The sequence below is a fragment of the Lepisma saccharinum genome, chromosome 2 (genome assembly GCF_977018435.1).
Source record: "Lepisma saccharinum chromosome 2, izLepSacc3.1, whole genome shotgun sequence".
NCBI lineage: Eukaryota > Metazoa > Arthropoda > Insecta > Zygentoma > Lepismatidae > Lepisma > Lepisma saccharinum.
In genome coordinates, this window is record NC_139230.1 from 170,325,795 (window position 1) to 170,345,462 (window position 19,668).

The 19,668-nt window shown below is 37.4% G+C and overlaps 1 protein-coding gene across 1 annotated transcript in view; it reads left to right on the top strand.

The window, feature by feature from the left end:
- The first annotated feature begins 8,937 nt into the window (after positions 1 to 8,937).
- The window catches only part of LOC145980587 (uncharacterized), a 42,810-nt gene continuing 32,079 nt past the window's right edge, over positions 8,938 to 19,668 (top strand). The window contains exon 1 of the mRNA XM_083113624.1: positions 8,938 to 9,181. The gene's annotated coding sequence lies outside the window, so the exon portion shown is untranslated. The remainder of the gene's footprint in view (positions 9,182 to 19,668) is intronic.

Below are 19,668 nucleotides of genomic sequence, written 5' to 3' on the forward strand. Positions count from 1 at the left end.
CTGCAGGCTGGTGGTGGAGGAGGCCAATGGCCACCAAGAGTTGTAGAGCCAAACGAGAGAGAGAATATAGCTATGAAGATTTTACCTGAAAGACAGGAAGAGGGTGTTTGCAAAACTTCAATTAATGTGAGTGAAGTTACTTTTTGCGTCTCTGCGTGTATTTATTACGTAATTATTATGAATTATGCAATTAAAAAATAAATACACCACATTATTGAATCGGCAAATAAAAAAATAAAAGACTTCAGATTGCTATAATACAATATTATTTATTATCTAAATCGTTTAGTCCTTATATTGTATGTAGGTGTAATTTGTGTATTTCAACAGTTAAGGAATTTGTTGCAAATTGTTACAACTGAAAAGTGTTGATCCCTGAAAAGTGTATTTGAATCGTGAAGCAAGTATATATGACCAAGGAAATTCATTCCTCGTGTTGATGGCCTAAACAGTAGTGTGGGAAATTTTACTCCGGCTTACGAGCGGTGACCTTTTCAAACCGATCCTAGACATATACTCGTATATATATATATACTACCTTATCGTCTTTGTAGGCTCTACAAGCTTCTATGAGGTTTGACCTGCTCATCAATTAACTTCCACTTAATTCTACCTTGTGCCTGCTTTTTTCAATTTAAAATCGTCATTATTCTAATGCCACTTCTAACTTCATCTTTCCATCTACAACAGTGTAGATATTTTGGGTTGCCAGGTTGGCTTCTTTGTAAGTGGTCTCTATTGTAAATCTTTACAGTTCTTTCATCAGACATTCTGTGTTCCCTAACCAGTTAAATATTTGGGCTTTAATAAATGGAATTATATTTATATAAATAATCAATTTGTTTTTATTCTCCAGGAACAATCATTCGTTTTAGTGTGGTCAAATATTTTTCTTAATATTCTCCTATCAAATCTTAAAAGCTTCAGTACCTAGGTTTCTCTGGTCTAAAAATTTTCCAATATAATTTCAGTTTTGACTTATTTGACAGAAGTTGATTTTCTAACATATTTCTGTTTGCATACATGTACTTAGTATGTTAAAAGTAATAAAAATGTTAGGTTGGTGTACGGAAAGCTAATTATGTAGATCATGTTAAGAAAGGGAATTTATTACCTTACTGAAATTATCATATACTACATGCAATAAGAAAAAAACTCTCTTCAGAAACAATTCGAACATGTGATATTTAGATGAGAATTGTGATTTTTGAATACATGGGAAAAGGCAATCAAGAAGTAGTGTAAAAGAAAATACAGATATGGGTAGATTGATGCGAAAACTACAGAGCATTCCCTGACATTCGCTACGAGACTCGGCGGCAAGCGGGCCGGCATCAGCCCTCGTCTTTCCCGGTGAACGTTGTCCGTGACAGTCGGCTAGAGTCGGCTATTAAAATTACAGTTTTCATATTGTGTACTAACCTTGACTACAGAAGGTGTTGAAAATGATGTCCCTCTGCTTCAACACATTCCTGGCATCTCCGAAGGAGATTTACACGTGCAAGTTCGTCTACTGTAATTCTCCCGATTTCTCGTACAATACTCTCTTTTAACTCACGGATGGTGTGCGGATTTTCTTTGTATACTTTATTTTTTTAGATTTCCCCATTTTTCTTTCCACTTTTATTCAGAACTGACCCTGTTACTCTAAACTTTTTTACGAGGTTTAATATAGTGGTCCTATGTGGAACGGTAACACCAGAAAATTTCGTCGCAATACGTCGTCGCACTTCTCTACAATTCCTCTTTCCGAACCCGAAGTAACACTCGACAAGATAAATCCTTTGTTGTAATGTAAACTTTTGTGGTGCCATATTAAGCCACAATCTTCAACACATGGACACGACACAACACAACACAACTTCCGAGGGAGGATTATACTGGCGTCAGTCTGCAACGTCAACAGAAAGGGAAAGAGAGCGAAGGCAGGGAGAGTGAAAAAAAACAGACTGTAGCGTGCTACTATCACAGACCCCGTTCACCGGGAAAGACAAGCGCTGACACCGGGCCGTTTGCCGCAGAGTCTCGTAGCGAATGTCAGGGAATGCTCTGTAGAAAATGTATGCTAAGGTGAAATCAAACCACCTTACGGATTGGGCTTGAGCGATTATGAAAAATTTAAATGTGGAAATGTAAAATATCATCAATATGGAGAAATGTTCCAAAATACGGATATGGATGAAGTAGCTTAAGAAGTGGAAAGACTGTATGTAGAGATTGCCGTTTTGGTTTTAACAGGAAGTTTGCTACTAATATATGGTGACATTTTGGAGGGAATAAATGGTGTACGTTTATACGGTACTATGCATTTTTAAGTAAGTTCAAGTCGGTTATTTTCCATGTGCGTTCTGATGTACAACAATTTCTCCCAAAAGTTTTGCAAAACTCCCAAAAATGTTTATCGAATGGTTAATTTATGATAATTTTGTTGCTTTGCGCTCTCGCTCTCTCTCTCTCTCTCTCTCTCAACTAACTCCTGTGCACCAGAACGATAATCCCGAATAATTCCTGATCTGAAGTATGGGATTTCGACTGCTAAAAGCATTTGCTACTTGGTATTCCTAGTGCGTTACTAGTACCGTACGTAGAGCATTCATAACACCAGCATGACACGCAAGTTCGTGTACAGTTGTACTGCATGTTACTGACCTTGTGAATTGGTTACTTAGTACAGTTCATATGTGCATTTCCGAATGTCCATTATTCTTTGGTAAATATCTTAGTTTACGGGCAAAACACTGCATCGCTGGATACGGCTTCACACTTTTCCTATTCAAAAATAAGATACCGTACCAAGAACAGATACTTTTGTATGCAAGAGATGTTCTCAATGAAAAGACAAACATACTGAACGAGAGACATAATAAATACCTTATTGGGTAACGGGACAAAATTCCTTTGGCGGTAATTGAAACGTCTTTTTAAACAAGGTTGCCACCTATTCGTTTTCTGAAGGAAGGGTTGAGACTACCCTTTTTATATATTCCAAAATTAACACTCAATTCATGTATAGGTTAGATCTACACTTTTAGTCTGGATTAGTATTGCATAAAATTGATAGTCCTTAATTGTAACCGTGGCTGTTCTGTTTATACAGGGATGTTATAGTTGTGCGGTGAATTTTTGAAACAGCATATTGTAGTGGTGCTCTTCCTAGACCCAGAATTCCCAAATGAAGGTTGTAGTGACCTTATGAAGCTAAATTAATTGGGTATTTGTAAAAAGAAGTGTTGCGATAAACTTGCGAGGGTGTTGGGGTGTTTGAGGACGAATATTATACAAATGCTACTACTTACTATTTTTGGAAGGAAAGAGAGGATGGGAACTGTAAACTTTTCATTAAACGTATCATCGTAGCATCCACCTGGGACAACCACATGCAAGCTTTAGTCTCAGAACGGGCCAATCATGACACTTCCATCTGCGACCGACACAGTGAATACTTGGAGCCTTACCTATATGCTCGTATTTGCTCCAGATGAATTATTTTGTTATTGTAAATGCTTACATGGTGCAAGTAAGGTGGTAAAATAGGGTTCATTGTACAACTAATTGTTGAAATACGTATGTCTTAAGGAGAAATTGCACGTGGCGGCCTACAGAGGAAGGTGCTACGAAACCATGGGTCCTTGTTTAGAAACTGAATCGCGAGCGAAGCAAGAAGTTCCTTTCCTGTTGTTCTCTTTCGTAATCAATCTTGTTCACGAAGCAAGTATCGTTTTGTGCTTTCAAACATCATTACACCAACACATCTGACTATTGTGAAACTGATTATACTCTCAGCTTATAAAAAAATACTAAAATACCTAATCTAACAAGAAAATATAATCTTGTTTCGTCAGTCTCAAATTAAATACTTGCACAAAGAGGAAGAGCCCATGAACTATTTACGGATGTACTTATTAAATAATCTACAAATGTTAATGTAAATATTGGTGCTATTAAAACAATTATTGCTTTTGAACGATGGACCTAAATAAACAAATGATGCAAAATACAGTAAAAAATTATGAAAATTAAAATTCAGGAGAGCCAGAGATAATATCGTATGAGGGAAAAGCGCTCGCAAGACATACTTGTGAGAGGCAATTTGATTGTTGAGTTATTATAACTATTATATTCATGTATTATCTCGTTATTGTTAATAATACTAACAATATTAACACAATAATATGCCTTTATCTCCCCACAAAAAAAGTGGATATCCGTGCAAAATATAACATTTGCACTTCTGTTTATACCTGTATCCAAATGAATGCATCATCCCAAAAATGCAAGTCCTCCAAAAACGGCCTTTTGTATCCCATGCGTATAAACGTACGCGGTATAGATGCATGGTTGCTGACAAAAATACTGGATAAATGCTATGCAGTGGCGGCGATTGGGTTCCAAAACCGGAGAGGCAAGGTGCCAAAACTGGTGGGGGGGGGGCAAAAACTGGCGAAAAGTGGGACGGCAACTGCCCCCCTTGCCCCCCCCCCCCCAATCGTCGCCACTGATGCTATGAATATATAATTGATGATATACGCCAGCTCTTTACAGACTTTAAGCAGACATACAATATAATCTTTCGAAGAAAATTGAATGAGGCAATGGAAAAGCTAGGACAATGGCAACACTAAAAGTGGGCATGGTGGGCCACGGCCCTAAACTTCTTGGCTTCCAATACGCAGAAAACTTAATCAATCAAATATATTTGATGCAGCAGAAACGCATCGATTGGTGCACTAAAGTGTGTTGTTTGGCCCTTAGAGTTTGATGCATTTTTGTGCTTGAAAAAGTGCATAATTTGATGCAATCGAGTATTTCTTTCCATGTCGAGCTGTATTTTTAATGCATCGATTTATGTGCTTTTTTGATGCACCTTCTTGCATCATTCTCAAAGTTGCACTTAAACATTTAGTCTGAGCTACAGACTTTATGCATTTTTTTTTTAACTGATGCATCTACCAGTTTGTCCCCCTACAACCCTCTACTTTTTTATGGCGTCCCTACCGAAAGGAATCTCTAGTAAAGTAATAACACCGGTTAGAATTGCTTCAAGTGGTACAAAATGAATTATATTTAACGAGAGAAGATATATTGAATCAAGGCTTAAGGCAAAGAGATGTGCTTTCCACGATATTGTAAAATGTCATGTCATGAGGACTAGTTTATACTAGGCAACCGTTCTTAAACAATTGAGTCAAAACCTAGAACATGGACATGATGCCTCGAAGACTACAGGAATTGAAGTATGGACTCGAAAGATGAGAATACAGCAGGTAAAATAGAAATCCAGGTAAATCAAGCAAAGACTAAGTACGGGTTTGCAGCTCGGGAAAGGGAATTTAGCTAAGGCTTACACATACAGCTTAATGGGTGTGCTTGTGAAACACGCATAAGTTTTAAATTCCTGGGAATATATCATAGTAATGGAGAAACCAAAGAGAGGATATCTTAAGGTAACCGAAGCAAGTGTTCAGCTAAGTGTTCAAATCTTGAAAGTCTGAGCAGAAGCTTGGTAATGAAGGTATATCGGTAGAGGTAACGCTAGTGGCGATATATGGAGCGGAAACATGGCCTCATGTTCAGCCAGACGAAGAGCTTTAACGAAAATGGGTAAGAGGAATGGCGAGGAAAGCACTAGGTGCATTAAATGAAAATAGCAAATAGAAAATAAGAGAAATGATGAAATCAGGGCACTCGTGCAGGAAACCCAGTATTATAAGCATGAGACTGAGGTAGCAGGACCATTCAAACAGAATGCATGAACAAACAAGAGGTCAAGAAGGTCTATGAAGGGAAGCCAGGATAAAGATGATTAACAGAAAGGATTAAGAAAATATGATTGGAAGGAGTTAAGGAGGATCTTAGTACAATGGGTGTAAGAAGATGTTCAAAGTAGAAGCAAAGTAGAAGAGAGTAGACTATCATTGTGAGAGCAAGGCACTTTAAGGGTGTAGAAGCAAGGAGTAGGGAGGAAAGTAGAATGTGTGGCAAAACATCGTCGACGGGACGCGTCACCCAATGAGAACCTAACTCTCAAAGGGTTTTCACGCCACGCCCACAAATGTAATTTATGTCAAGAATAGATAATATTAGGGTGAAAAATCATTGACGACTGGTAAGGGAACAAGAACTTAACCTACATACACGCGCGCACGTTTTTTAAATTATTATATGATATACATATACATAATGTTATTAAATATAAAATAAATTACTAAATATTTAAAATTATATTATTAAATAGATAGAAAGAAATTAATTTATTACTTTTATATATATATCAGGTATTTATGAAGTAGCAAACTAATTCCTTTACTGAGCCTCCCGATGGCGCAGTGGTAGCGTAGTCGCCTTGTAATCAAGGGGTCCCGGGTTCGATACTCGATGGAGGCACAAGTGGTTCGGATCCCACTTTAAACTGTAGGTTCAGTCCCGATTAGCCTTACTGTGCATAAAGTGAACTTAAACAACATATCAATCAATCAATCAATAATTCCTTTATTAACTGGTTAAAGATGTCATTAAATTACAAAATAGTTGCAATCGTGGTTTTCTTATTGCTTTCTATTACTGTAAAGCAATTAGATTTCATACTTATATTTGTCTTGCATTCTTGTTTTACTTAATTGGTATTGGTGTAGATCTGTTAATGATCTCTTTAAAGAGCTAGTGTGTGTTTTCAATATTTTTATTAGTAAAGTTATTTGAAGTCAAAACTAATTGCTTACCTTTTTTTGTTAAAACAAAAACTCTCCCCCTCCGGAATTTTTGGTGTGGGGGTTGAGGCCAAGATTGTTTGTGGGGGGATATCCCCCTTCTACCCTAAAATTTCGCACCCTAGATAACATCGTAATGAATAATGAACGTATTCATAACCAAAAAATCACTGCAAGAATCATTTCCAGGAAAGTAAATATACTGGCGAGTCAAATGCTTATTTATCTTTTGTTGCATTTAGGTGCAATTTGATGACATAAGTGCAGAACTAAAGTAGGATACGTAACACACGTAATGGAAGAGGTAAGTAACTTTTTCTTCACCTGTTATGCAACAGCAAATACGTGCTACTTTAGAAGTAACGATGCATGCTGTACCTGTACAGAAACTGCCTGCAGCCAGAACCAGGCACTTTATCGATTCCAACGGTCTCTGTCCTGTGCAAACATAAAGACAATTAACTTCTCTCGTTTTAATGGTGGCCAGATGTATCGAAGTTTCTGCCTTTATATAAATATTATTTTAAATATATCAATATATTCGACAAAGTTCTTGCAATCGTTGATCTCATAATTTTATACTTGTAAAACAGCACATTTTTGGGTCTCTAAATTTTTGTACGTTTCGAGTAATTCTGCTACATTTTCATGTAACTTGCCTTGTTGACGAACTCAGTTAACTTCAGGAAGTAACTTTCCAGAGACTACACCTCGAAGATATTGGAAAATCCGTAAGGAACTGCGCTACAAAACTAATCTAATTCCTAATTTTGAATCCTCAGAAAGTCATTACTTTTTTTTAGTTTTATCTTTCTTATTTTACGTTGCTTCTTTACCTATTTAGGACGAGGATGACCGATGAATAGATGAAATTACTGAAAGAACACTTGCAATGGAACACCGATGTTCACACACACGATGTTCACCATCGGGAGCGAGACCCTGAATCCAGCGTACTCAGCAACGAACACGATTGTTTTTTGTCTCTCTGTCCGCTCCTTAATCATTTTCGCAAATTCATCATTAGAGATAGGATTTTTTTTGACCAATTAATTACAAAAAATGCCGTAAAACAATACATTTATGGTCTAAAAACTTTAAGGAAAGATCTAAAAATAATTTTCTCATATTAAATATGCTGAAATTTTGAACCAGCACACTCATAATTTATTATCTAAAATGTAAGAAAATGATTCTCAAATCATAGTGATTCTGTTATTACCACTGCAGATACTTTAGTTGCATCTTAGCCTGAGTTGCATCTGAGTTCAGTGTTTAACTTGGAGTTGCAAGATTTCATGGCGGGTTAATAAACAGTGGACTTCTATTTCCAGGATGGTCGGCCCATCAGGCTAGATATAGGAAGGAAATTCTATATTTTAATAAATCTTTAAATATAAAAATAATTGAGCTCCAGAAGTAAGAAAATGGCCAAAAATTACAAAAAATGCCAAAAAATACCATATTGGACCAAAACTGCTTTAAAAATGGTCAGAAGACAGTCTATTCATCGTTCAACCATTCATACTAGCCCCCAATTAAAAGATAACCCAACAAATTCATCTGAGAACCTTTATTTTGTCCGTCGTTGCCTTGTAATCAATGGGTCCCGGGTTCGATACCCAGTGGAGGCACATAGTGATTCGGGTCCAAGCCCCGATTAGCTTTTGTGCATACAGTTGACTTCAAACAATTCCATTGTATTCCTTTCCTTTGTCATAAAACAATTAAATACTAAAACAGGTAGGTTCCTGAATTACCAGAAAGACAATCCAGAATCACGATTAACGTAGAAAGGCAGAAAATACCCCAAAAAATGTTTGTCAATTTTATGCACATAGCCCCAGACTGGACCTGCAGTGTCAAGTCTGGTACGAACTACTTCTAACCCGGGACCCTTTAGTTACAAGGCATCTAAGCGATGTAAAGTAACCAACATACAAAACCAATTTGCCAACCAAATCATGAGATGCAGATGGCCATCCACCAGAGCTCATGTTTTGAGCTCTTCCATTGGACAAACGCCAAGCTCTTCACGAAGCGTATTGCTTACGGCTGAAACCTAAAGAATGAAGTGGAAGGGGGGAAAAGTCGGCTCCTGTCTAGGTCACGCAAGTTAGGTAACCTCAGCTTCCCTCCCCCTAGCCATCCGAGTCACGTGACTTATCGCTCTCGGCCAAGTTCAAGGCAAAGTGGAGAACCTCAGCGTTGTCCAGTTGGTCACTGATCATGGAGTGTTGGAGTCGCGTTATCTCAAGAAGTGATGTACGACATCAGTGGTAGGTGCCCCCAGTTTCCGACAGCTGCTGGACTCCACGAGAAGTACCAAGGTGTTTCTTTAGCCAAGCTTGCATTGTAGTGTTTTCTAAAAAAAAGTGTGTCGTAGACGTCTGCCAGTGCATTGATACGATACCGTGTGATTTTTTTTAAAGAGCTTCGCAGCCGGCGTTAGCATGGCATCTCGTAAGACTTAGGTAACGTAAAAAATTATGTATTTTACTTATAGTTCACTACCAGAAAATAGTTTTAACTTTCCTTGCATTTCTTGTTTCAAGTCCACTTTATACACAGATAGGATAGTCGGGAGTGAACCTACAGTTTTAAATGAGATCCGAATCACTATGTGCCTCCACCGGGTATAGAACCCGAGACCCCTTGTTTAACTTTCCCATGTAGCTACATATGTACTGATGATGAAACAAAAATAAAACGATTAAAGTACGACGACTGGAATTTTTGTACTTTTTGAATTTTAGTGTTAAAAATTAATGTGTATACTATTTGATCCCTGAATATGAAACAATTCCCTAATTCAAAAATACTACATTAGCAGTCATAGATTTCACAAAACATATTTCGTCGTCGCCTGTAGTGTTGCCCACGAGACGAGACTTTGGCCTGTCTCGTCTCGTGGAAATGCTGTCTCGTCTCGAAAATATTCGTTTGTCTCATGACGCATAGTCAATCTCGTCTCGTCTCGAATTTTTAAAATCCTGTCCCGTCTCGTCCCGTGGACAACACTAGTCGCCTGGTAATCAATGGGTCCCGGGTTCGATTCCCGGCACATAGTGGTTCGGATCCCACTTTAAAATGTAGATCCAGTCCGGATTAGCCTATCTGTGAATAAAGTTTACTTGAATTTAAAAAAAAACTCGACTCGGAAAACAACAAAACATATGGATAGTAGGGCACACTTAAATAAAATTATGTCAAAACAACTCAGTCAGTTTTTCCAGGAGTTCCACATCATAATTTCGGCACGTTAATGAGGTGTTACAATAACACAAATAAATTGTTTCGATCGACACCATTTCCATTTCAACACTACTAAAGTTAACATTGACCAAAATGTGGTATGAATCTTATAGGACCACGGCCTGTGTCGTTTTGTACAACCCCCTTTATTTTACAGTGTACAAAATTACATTATAACCAATTCTCAAACTGAGCAATCAGTGCGTTGTCCATGGATTGTTATTGAGAGCTATGATGTGGTCTTTAGTCCAGTTTTCCTAAAATTACGTATAATGCATGCGAATACGAATGCTGAAATGGGCTAAACGTTTAATGAAAGCTGTATTTATTCTTTTTGGAGACTTGATCAATCTTCGTGTTCATTTTTTTCCTGTTTGAAGTCTACTTTGTGCTCATATAGACTAATCGGGACCGGACCTACAGATATAAGTGAATTCTGAGCCACTGCGAAATGTGCCTTTACCTGGATCGAATCAGGTACCCCTTAATTACAAGACAACAGTGTTGGCACTACGCCGTCAGGGAAAAAATGCAGGCTGATTCTGGTCGCAAGGGATAACTTTACCGTTACCTTCAAACATTCTGATACTTATGATACAAAACAGACGGATTTGATTGACACTGTAGCCTCCTCTTGGAAAAGCTGAGTGGGGGCTAGCTGTTCCAGTTACGCAACGTTGACAGAAACTTGCAACCAATTTACTGGATGCGACATGTCAATGGCGTTTCCACTTGGGAAGAGATATTTTTGTATTAGGGCTATTTGCCACACACGGCTGGTTGTCATGGACAGGAACTTATTGTATGAGCTGAGTAATCCGAAATCCGGTGTTCAAATCCCTTATTTTCCTTTCATGCACCTCCTCTTGAAAATCAATGATTACTTCTATTGTCCTAGTCACCAAGTAGTAGAAGTTAAACCATAGAGCACTAATAGAAGGCAAGACAGGCTCTCAGCAATTTAAATATATCCTAAAAATTTTGGTTTATTATTAAGATGTTTTTAGCATCACACACACGTACACACATACAGAAATATTATACAGAAATATTCGTATTAATTCCAGGTCGAAAGCACAGGATGTCACCTTACAAAACCGACAAACTTGCACAGCGTGTAGAGGACATCAGGAGAAACAAGTATCTTGATAACGTTTTGCTCGTTGTAGTCTCGTTTCGACATAACGAGCCCCCGAAATATTGCATTTTCTATCCGGAGTGTATAAAGCCATACAGCACCGATTCAGAGTTGCCACTGGCAGTTATTTGTTTCTGTTGGGAAACTATACATTTTTAGTGTGCTGAGGACAAACTGTGTTAACAATCAATGTAATGGCCACCATGAGGAATGTGAATACCTCTGAAGAGACCTTACCAAGCCCTTTTGAAATGCAAGAATATGATACATATTTATGGATGGATTGAGTTGAATCAGAACTACTGCGCATTCCAAGTGATTTCCAATCCATTCAACATTTTCTCAAACTACCCTCTGAAACTGATGTTATCTACACCTCCCCACTATCTATCTATCAGTAACTGTCTTATATTCATATAGTGTGTCTGTCTGGGATATATACTATTCCATTTTTTTTTTTGTTATTTTACGTCTTATTTCTACATCTTGGGTTAATCGCGACGATGAGAACGCTAAATGATGATTGGACAAACAAAATTATATAACAAACACAGTTACATAATATGTTTCCGAATAGTAATAACTTTAACAGTTTTGTTCAATTAATTTCCTACATGTAAATTAAATTACGTTGAAGTAACTTTCGAGAATCTTAAATCTGGAAAAGACATTACAAATTTTGTGCAAATTTGCAAAGGTCTTCAAACTGCGTCACACGGAAATTCCCAAACACGAAAACACCTCTACGCATACGACCTAATCGGAAGTGCAGTTTTGGATTGATGCTTTAAGTCCACTTTATGCACAGTAAAGCTAATCGGGACTGGACCTACAGTTTAAAGTGGGATCCGAACCACTATGTGCATCCACCGGGAAACGAACCCGAGGCCCCTTGATTACAAGGCAACAACGCTACCACTGCGCCATCGTGGAGGCCTAGAAGTGCAGTTTGAAACACTGGAAGTTTACAGGGAGATTCGAACCGAGAACGCCTTTCTTCGATTCCAACTATTATGACAATTACGTAACACAGGAAAAAGGAGGACTTTGCCGTGGAGCTATTGGCTTAAACTCATTTTCTTCATTCTTAAGCATTCTTTTAACTGTTGTTCAAACAAGGCGGACAAATCTAACGGGATTCTGTGAGACAGGTTATTTCATTACGTACTGGCTTTGAATTTCAAGTCACTTTTATTGGCAGTGACTCCAATGCTCGGATGTGACGGCATCACAGACCCGGTGGAAACCAACAGTAATGTCCTGGCAGCTTCAACCCGAAATTCGAAAAACCTGTTCCTCACTTTTATCTCCTTTTGGCATTGACCTTAAGCTCTTGCTCAACTTCTTAGGTATGTGACCTGGCCTTTCAGTCAACACCTGTTCCATCGGCAATCGATTAGGTTTCCAATATATTTTCCGTGCACAACATTCATTGCGCAAGTTTGAACCCGGCTAGTAACTGATGATATATAATTTAAACGACATATGCTAGTTAATTAAAAAGCTATCGCTACTTTTGCATAACTTTCGGTACAGCCCGTACGTATAAAGCTATGATGTGCGTGTGTATCAAATATACTGTTGCAATGGGAAATACATATAGTGCTTTTTTTTCTGGCGGTACGCCAACCGGCGCTTTTTTACTGTTGGTGACAGTAAGTCTAACATCATTTTATTTTAAGGAAAGAAATGTGTGTGTATGTGTAACTTAAATTTTTAACTTTAGGGGACGGGTCGAAATCGTAAGACAGAAGTGTGTTGAGGGAGATAGAAAAAAGGCAGATAAGAAGTCACAGAGGGAGAGAAATAGGAAAGCGAGACAAAAATATGTAGGAAAGCGAAAGAGATAAAGAAATAGAGAAGGAAGGGATAGATAGAGAAAGAAATGAAACTAGAAAGAGACAAAGAGAAAAATAAAAAGTGTGTGTGTGAAGAAGAGAGGGAGAGAGAAAGATAAGAAATAGCGAAGCCAAAGAAAGAGAGAGAGAAAGAAAGAAAAAAAATGGAGAAGCCAGAGAAAAAGAGCGAGAGAAAAAGATAAGAAAGAAATAGAGAAGCCAGAGAAAAAGAGAGAAGGAAATAAAAGAAATAGAGATAACAGAAAGAGCAGTGGTGTAACCACAGGGGGGCATTGCTCCCCAACCTTGGACGGAAATAGATTATAGGGGGGCAAGGGGGGCAATTATTGACGATCAAGGGCACCTTCAGGGGGCACAGAGGGGTAATTGCTTACCTCGATTTCAAATTGTATGCAGAAATACTATTCGTAAATGTTATTGTTCGCTTCGCTCGCAATGTCTCATTTTCTCAGTGTTATCAAGTTCAGAGTCGTGGCTAGTGGGCGGAGTGGGTCGGGCCTGGGTGCTGAACGATCGAAAATTTAGATCATTCGGCGCCTAAGCCCGACAATAGGTTATTAAGACACAGTAAATAAATTTTCGAGCCCAACTTCGCGACTCACCAAACGCTCCCTCGGGACCCACGTCCCGAGGGGGTTGAGAAGCGATGCTCTAAATGAAAAAAAATATGAAAGAGAGAATGCTATAGCGCCCCGTGAAATTATTTGCATCCTATTAAATCAATATCGTTTCAAGTTTGCAGAAAATTTAATCCAAAAATTTTCTTGATCGCTTCGCTCGCAGTTTATCGTTGTGTTCTGTAATGCATTGCACAGTACCAGAGAGAGAATAATTTTCATTTGTTTTAAATGCATGAACAATTGTTTGGAGGAAAAGGAGCGTGCACATTTGAGAGAATTTATATAATTTATGCTGTTGATTTATTATGAGGTGGATGAATCGATTATGTAGTGTATTTAAATTATATATGTTGTATACATAGTTTGAGTTGGTGTTTTAAGTCCACTTTATGCACAGTAAGGCTAAGTGGGACTGGACCTACGGTTTAAAGTGGGATCCGAACCACTGTGCCATGTGCCTCCACCGGGTATCGAACCCTGGACCCCTTGTATACACAGTGTTAAAGAAACTTTGAATAGGTACGCAATTTAGTGTTAGAAAGTTGCATATGAATTTTCGTATTTTACGTTGCTCCATGTTGCATATGTGTAAAACATATGCTCTACATGAAAGAATTATATTCAGAATGTATATATCATGCATTTCCTGTCTTTCAAAAATACAATTTTGTGTGCTTGTTTTCCATTATTAATGTGAAATTTAACGTCTTGAAAAAAAAATATTTCAAATCATTTGTTCCAACACAAATGCTTCAGCACCAACCTCGACCCCTTTTTTACGTAATATTACGATAATATCGTCTTTGATACTACTACTACTGCTACTACTAATAATAATGTTGTTATTATTACTGTTATTATTATTATCATCATTGCTATTATTATTATTATTATTTTATTATTATTATCCTGGTACTTGCCCCCCAGACAAAAATTCTTGGTTGCGCCTCTGAAAGAGAGAGAGAGAGAGAGAAATAAATAGAAGAAATGGAGAAGACAGAAGAATATATATATATATATAGGTTAGAGAATTCTGAGAAAGTGAGAGAGAGAAAAGCGAAAAAAGATAAATATAAAAGCGGCAGAGATAGAGAAATAAAGAAGAAAATAGAAAAACGAGAAAGAAAAGAGAAATACAGAACAAAATCAGGCAAAAAGATAGAGTGAGAAGAGATGATCGCTAGAAAGATAAAATAAAGAAGAACTGACAGAAAATAGGAGGGAAAGCTAAGAAATAGAATTGGTTAAGAAGAAATTAAGTAAACTCGAGAAAAGGTTGAAAGCTAGAAAGAAGATATAAGAGAAGAATGCAAGAGGAAGCAGCTACAAGTAAAAGGGAGGGAAGGAGGAGAAGTAGGTAATTCCAGGGGGGGGGGGTCAAGCGGCTTCCACTTACCCTCCCTGCGGACGTCTACAAGTTCTTATGATGAACAAAATAACAAGCCAACCTAATAACAAACCAAGGTGAAGAGTACCGGTATATTTCTTCCCAGAAAAAAAGCACTGCGTACACATTATCTTTAACATACCGTTAAGTATAAAAGTAAATAAGGTTCTTAAAAATCGAATTTGTCTCCAATTCTATTCATTCCTTAGTATGCGCAAGGGGAAAATATCAAGTAAAGTTACAACCGTATGATTCGGTAATAATAATGATTTCATTAATTCTTTGTTTGTTAATGACTATTTGGATACATTCAATACATATTCAATGTGAATGTATTTACCGGACTCTGAAGTATTATAAAGAAACAAAAAGGATGTTAAATAATGAATATAAATATAAATATGTTCATACCATGAAGGGCTTTGATATGACAATTTCATAAAGATATGTTGTGATAAAGTAATATTGAAGCAGAGGTTTAAATTTTACATTACGCCTTTTGTGCCCAAACACGCATTTACATTCAAATAAAATATATTTTAAGAGCATGTCTAATTGAGATGATTGGATTAAATAACACTGCTCTCAAAAAGTACATGATTCGATTTCAACTGAAAGCTTGGAGTCATTTGAATAATAAAGAAGGACAGCATTTCAGAAACTACCGTACTTTTGTGATTTTGCATTAAGAAATAGCGCACCAATAGTGTTACAGAGTGTAGCAGAAACCAAATTTAAAATGGAAACATGTTTGAGTATGAACATAGCCAATGAAACTGTTTCATAAGCGTTCAAAAGTGATCAAGTAGTTGATAGGAAATATACCAAAAAAAAAGTGCTTATTGGCAGTAAAAGTATACTCTGGTCTCTCCGAAAGCGTAGTAGGAACGCTGTCGACTTGTAATCCAGGGATCTCGGGTTCAATGCCGATGAAGACACATTGCACAGTGGTTCGGATCACATACTAAACTGCAGGCCCAGTCCGGATTAGCCTATCTGAGCATACAGTGGACTTAAGATAAACTTTGACAAACGTATACTGTACATTCCAAACTTTGACACAACTATGTTTTAAATGTGTGAAATTCTGAAGCTGAGATTAAGAGAAAACTTGTCAGTCATGATGATGATGATGATGATGATGATCACACTCGTTCGCCAGTGTTTAGCAAGGTGAGGCGTGTGCATGTAACAATGCATTTCAGGCAATGTGCCAGAGTTCATACAGTTGCTGGGGCAAAGCTAAGCCCCAAGGCTAGACGGTTGAGCTAGATTTCAAGGAATACATTGCCGTAACTAATGCAAGACATGCTGTGAAGGGTACTATTGGAGAGAACATAAAATACTTTCACGTTTTAGCATTACATATTTGCATAATTTTGCTCTTGGAGGCTATGAGTTAATAGGATACAAAATGGGATCTCATAAATTATACTAGATGAAATAAAGTGTTAGAATAGAGAGTGGAGCGGCCATTTCTCCGTCATATTCTGTTATCCATGAACAATGCACTGTTCATATGCATAACAGGAAGTCTAGGTTTGGTTTTCAATATTATGTATTGGTTACATTAATTTTTAATGATTAGAAAAAGAAGAATTTGCATGTACTCTCATAAGCAAGTTTTCCTTTCATTTCTCTTCGCAAGTAGTTTGTAATTAAGCCTAAAAGTAAAAAAAAAAAAAAACATCTAAGAAACATATCCAACATCAAGGAGATGGTAAGGGAGAGTTTTTTAAGGACTCTAATGGGGATTTGGTAAGACAAGAACTGTTTATCAAAGGAGTACCACACATTGCAATTATGTCGTATGTGGAGGCTAGACACTGCATTATTTTTGTTTGTAATTGATTCATTTGATTACTTCGCTTTCCTGTCAACTTTGACTAATCGCAAAAATGGATATGAAAAGTGATAAGGTGTAAATGTACTTGTTGTGAGTCCAAACGCCAGAGCCTCGTTAGTCTGCAAGAATGCATTCCAGACTGCTTTCGAAGGCACTATTATTTACTGCAGATATTTTCTCGATACTGACTAAAAAGGGATCCCTGATATCGAAGCAGTGATAATTGTAATCAAGGGGTTCTGTGTTAGATTCCCGGTAGAGGAACACTGCACAGTAATTCGGATCCCACTTTGAACTTAGGTCAAGTCCCGATTATCTTATCTGAACATAAATCGGACTTAAACCTTGACTTCTTCAACGAATCGAGTTCGATGAACTAGGAAACGGTTCATAGATCGACCTTCTCTGACATGTGTTCATCTTCATATCATAGGATTTGTAAGGACTTTGTGCCGAAATCGAAGTTAAATTCCTAACAAACGCAAGTCTTCAAAACTAATATGCATGCATACTAGATTTTTAATTTTCTTGAAAGCTTGTGTTGCTGCAGCATAAACCTTCGAGTTTTGGAATGCTAGAGAAAGGGAAAGCGAGTGACTTTTTAGTATACTTAGCGTATAATTTTGATATCCTTACTTCACTCGCACGATGCGTGTTCAGGACTGTTATTAACAGGAAATTTTAGAGCTTTACTGTATTTATTAGTGTACATTTATTATTTCAAGTTTCCTAACTTTGCGTAAGTGACGAAAGAATAAATATTTGAAAATATAGTACGTAAAGAAAAGGAAAAAATGCTCTCCCTTAAACAACTTTCTCCAAACATAACTTATGGAGGAAAAATACAATCAGCGTAAATTAACACCAGTGGCTCGAACCCTGGGTCTTCAATATCGGAAAATTTACTTTGAGAATGGGGTGCTGGACATCATTTCATTTCTATAACGAAAAGCAAAATAAATCTACTTGTCATTCCAAGATGTCCCTTGATTTTGGATTTTTATATGCATTGATTTCCTTTGAACGGCACCCGCCTTGCAACTGAAAAGCTCCTTAAAAAGTAGAAACCGATTCTCTTTCACAGAAGTGCATTATATCGTACTGTTAATTTGAAGCGTAAATAGCTGAACTTTCTATGGTCGAAGGTACCATTAGCTAGCATCCACGGCATTGGGTAAACCAGTTACGGGGCGAAGCGCTGGTGTGGTGTTCGTCCTGATTTCGTCACAAGTACCGTAAACCTGACCTCCATACCAATCTTTGAAACAAACATCTTCCATTGCCTGGAAAGAAAGAAAAAAAGCAGTGGTTTCGTGGTGTGATGTAAAGGATCTTGAGGTGCATCGGATGACGCAAAGGAATTCCCACTTCTTGCTTCCTTCCTTTCCACTTTGAAGGGTGTGTATGCTTTATTCCATTAACCGAAAACAGAGTGTGCAGTTGACGAAGCTGAGTTAAAAGCATCACGTGCTGGACTCCTTTTAAAAAGGTGGGTGAACGATTAATTGAGGAAAATGATGATAGCATGAATGTAGAATGCGGAAGACGGCCTCACGAGAACTAATATTTGAAATCCGTACAAGGCAAATACCTTAAATGTCTTTCTCTTGAAATGAGTTGAAATATGGTCACGACGACTGTTAGGGTCAACATCAGATCGTCAAGCTCTTGGTCGAAAGACTCATTGTCTGGTGATATGGAGATCCGACATTCGATTCCCGTAGGAACTTGTCAAAGTTCATTTTAAGCTCACCTTAGGCTCAGATAGGATAATTGGGACTGAACCTACAGTTTAAAGTAGGACCCGAAGCTCTGTGTAATGCGCTTGAACTGGGAATCGAACTTGTAACCCTTTGATAAAAGAAAACTTCGACAGCCACTACACTATTAAATTAATGTACCATTCCAATTCAGATAATAGCATCACAAATACGTCAAGCAAACAAACAAAATTGATTAGTTCCTTTATTGAAAGCTTGATCACACACACAATGCAACTTCCCTTTATAGTTCCGGACTCATGAATATGTGGAGCTTTACCTCCATAAATATGGATGTGAATTCCGAGTCTGACCTCAGGTAAACAAGAACTCATAATTTGTATTCCGATTATGAATCAGTGGGGTTATGATTGATTTTGAACTACAGGCGTAAGAAAATCTTACAATTCCTGCACAAAATTTCATCAAATATAAAAGACAATGAATATTCCTCACGAAAAGGTCTTGAAAATTGCTGTATATTGGCCAGGAAAGTGTATTTGGAATTCTAAGAGAAATTTGTGGGATTTGAATTAATCTATTTAATACAATTATTGTATAGAATTATGAAACTTGTTATTCGGAGACTTTTTCCAGATAATGCCGCAAGCCAGTTTTCTGTATTTGGTGCATGTACGTACACACACACACACACACATATTTGTTGCAGTGAACTCGTCATTGTGGTTTTTGTGAGTCACTTTGTAAGAAGATCTTGGCTGGATTCCAAAAGAGAGACAGCCAACAGGATTTTCCTTGTTCTTGATCTACTAACTTTAAACACTATTAAGTAGTTTTAATAAAAAGGAAAACAAAAGTTAATCAGGAACATAAGGCTTAAAAAAATCGAATTTAATATTTTACGCTTTTGCTCGTGTGCTTTATTAATTTTCTACGACAGTTTTGTGAGAGTACAAAATCGGTTTCAATTTGTATCGCTCGTAAGGAGAACGACTTGAAACATGTAGGAGTTGAGGGTATTTAGTTTTACAAACAGGTATATTATTACAGTGGTGGGCACAAGGGCATGCATATATATGACAGCTACTGTGTCAAAATAAACAATGTGCATGAAAAATTGTTAATATTCTTTCGA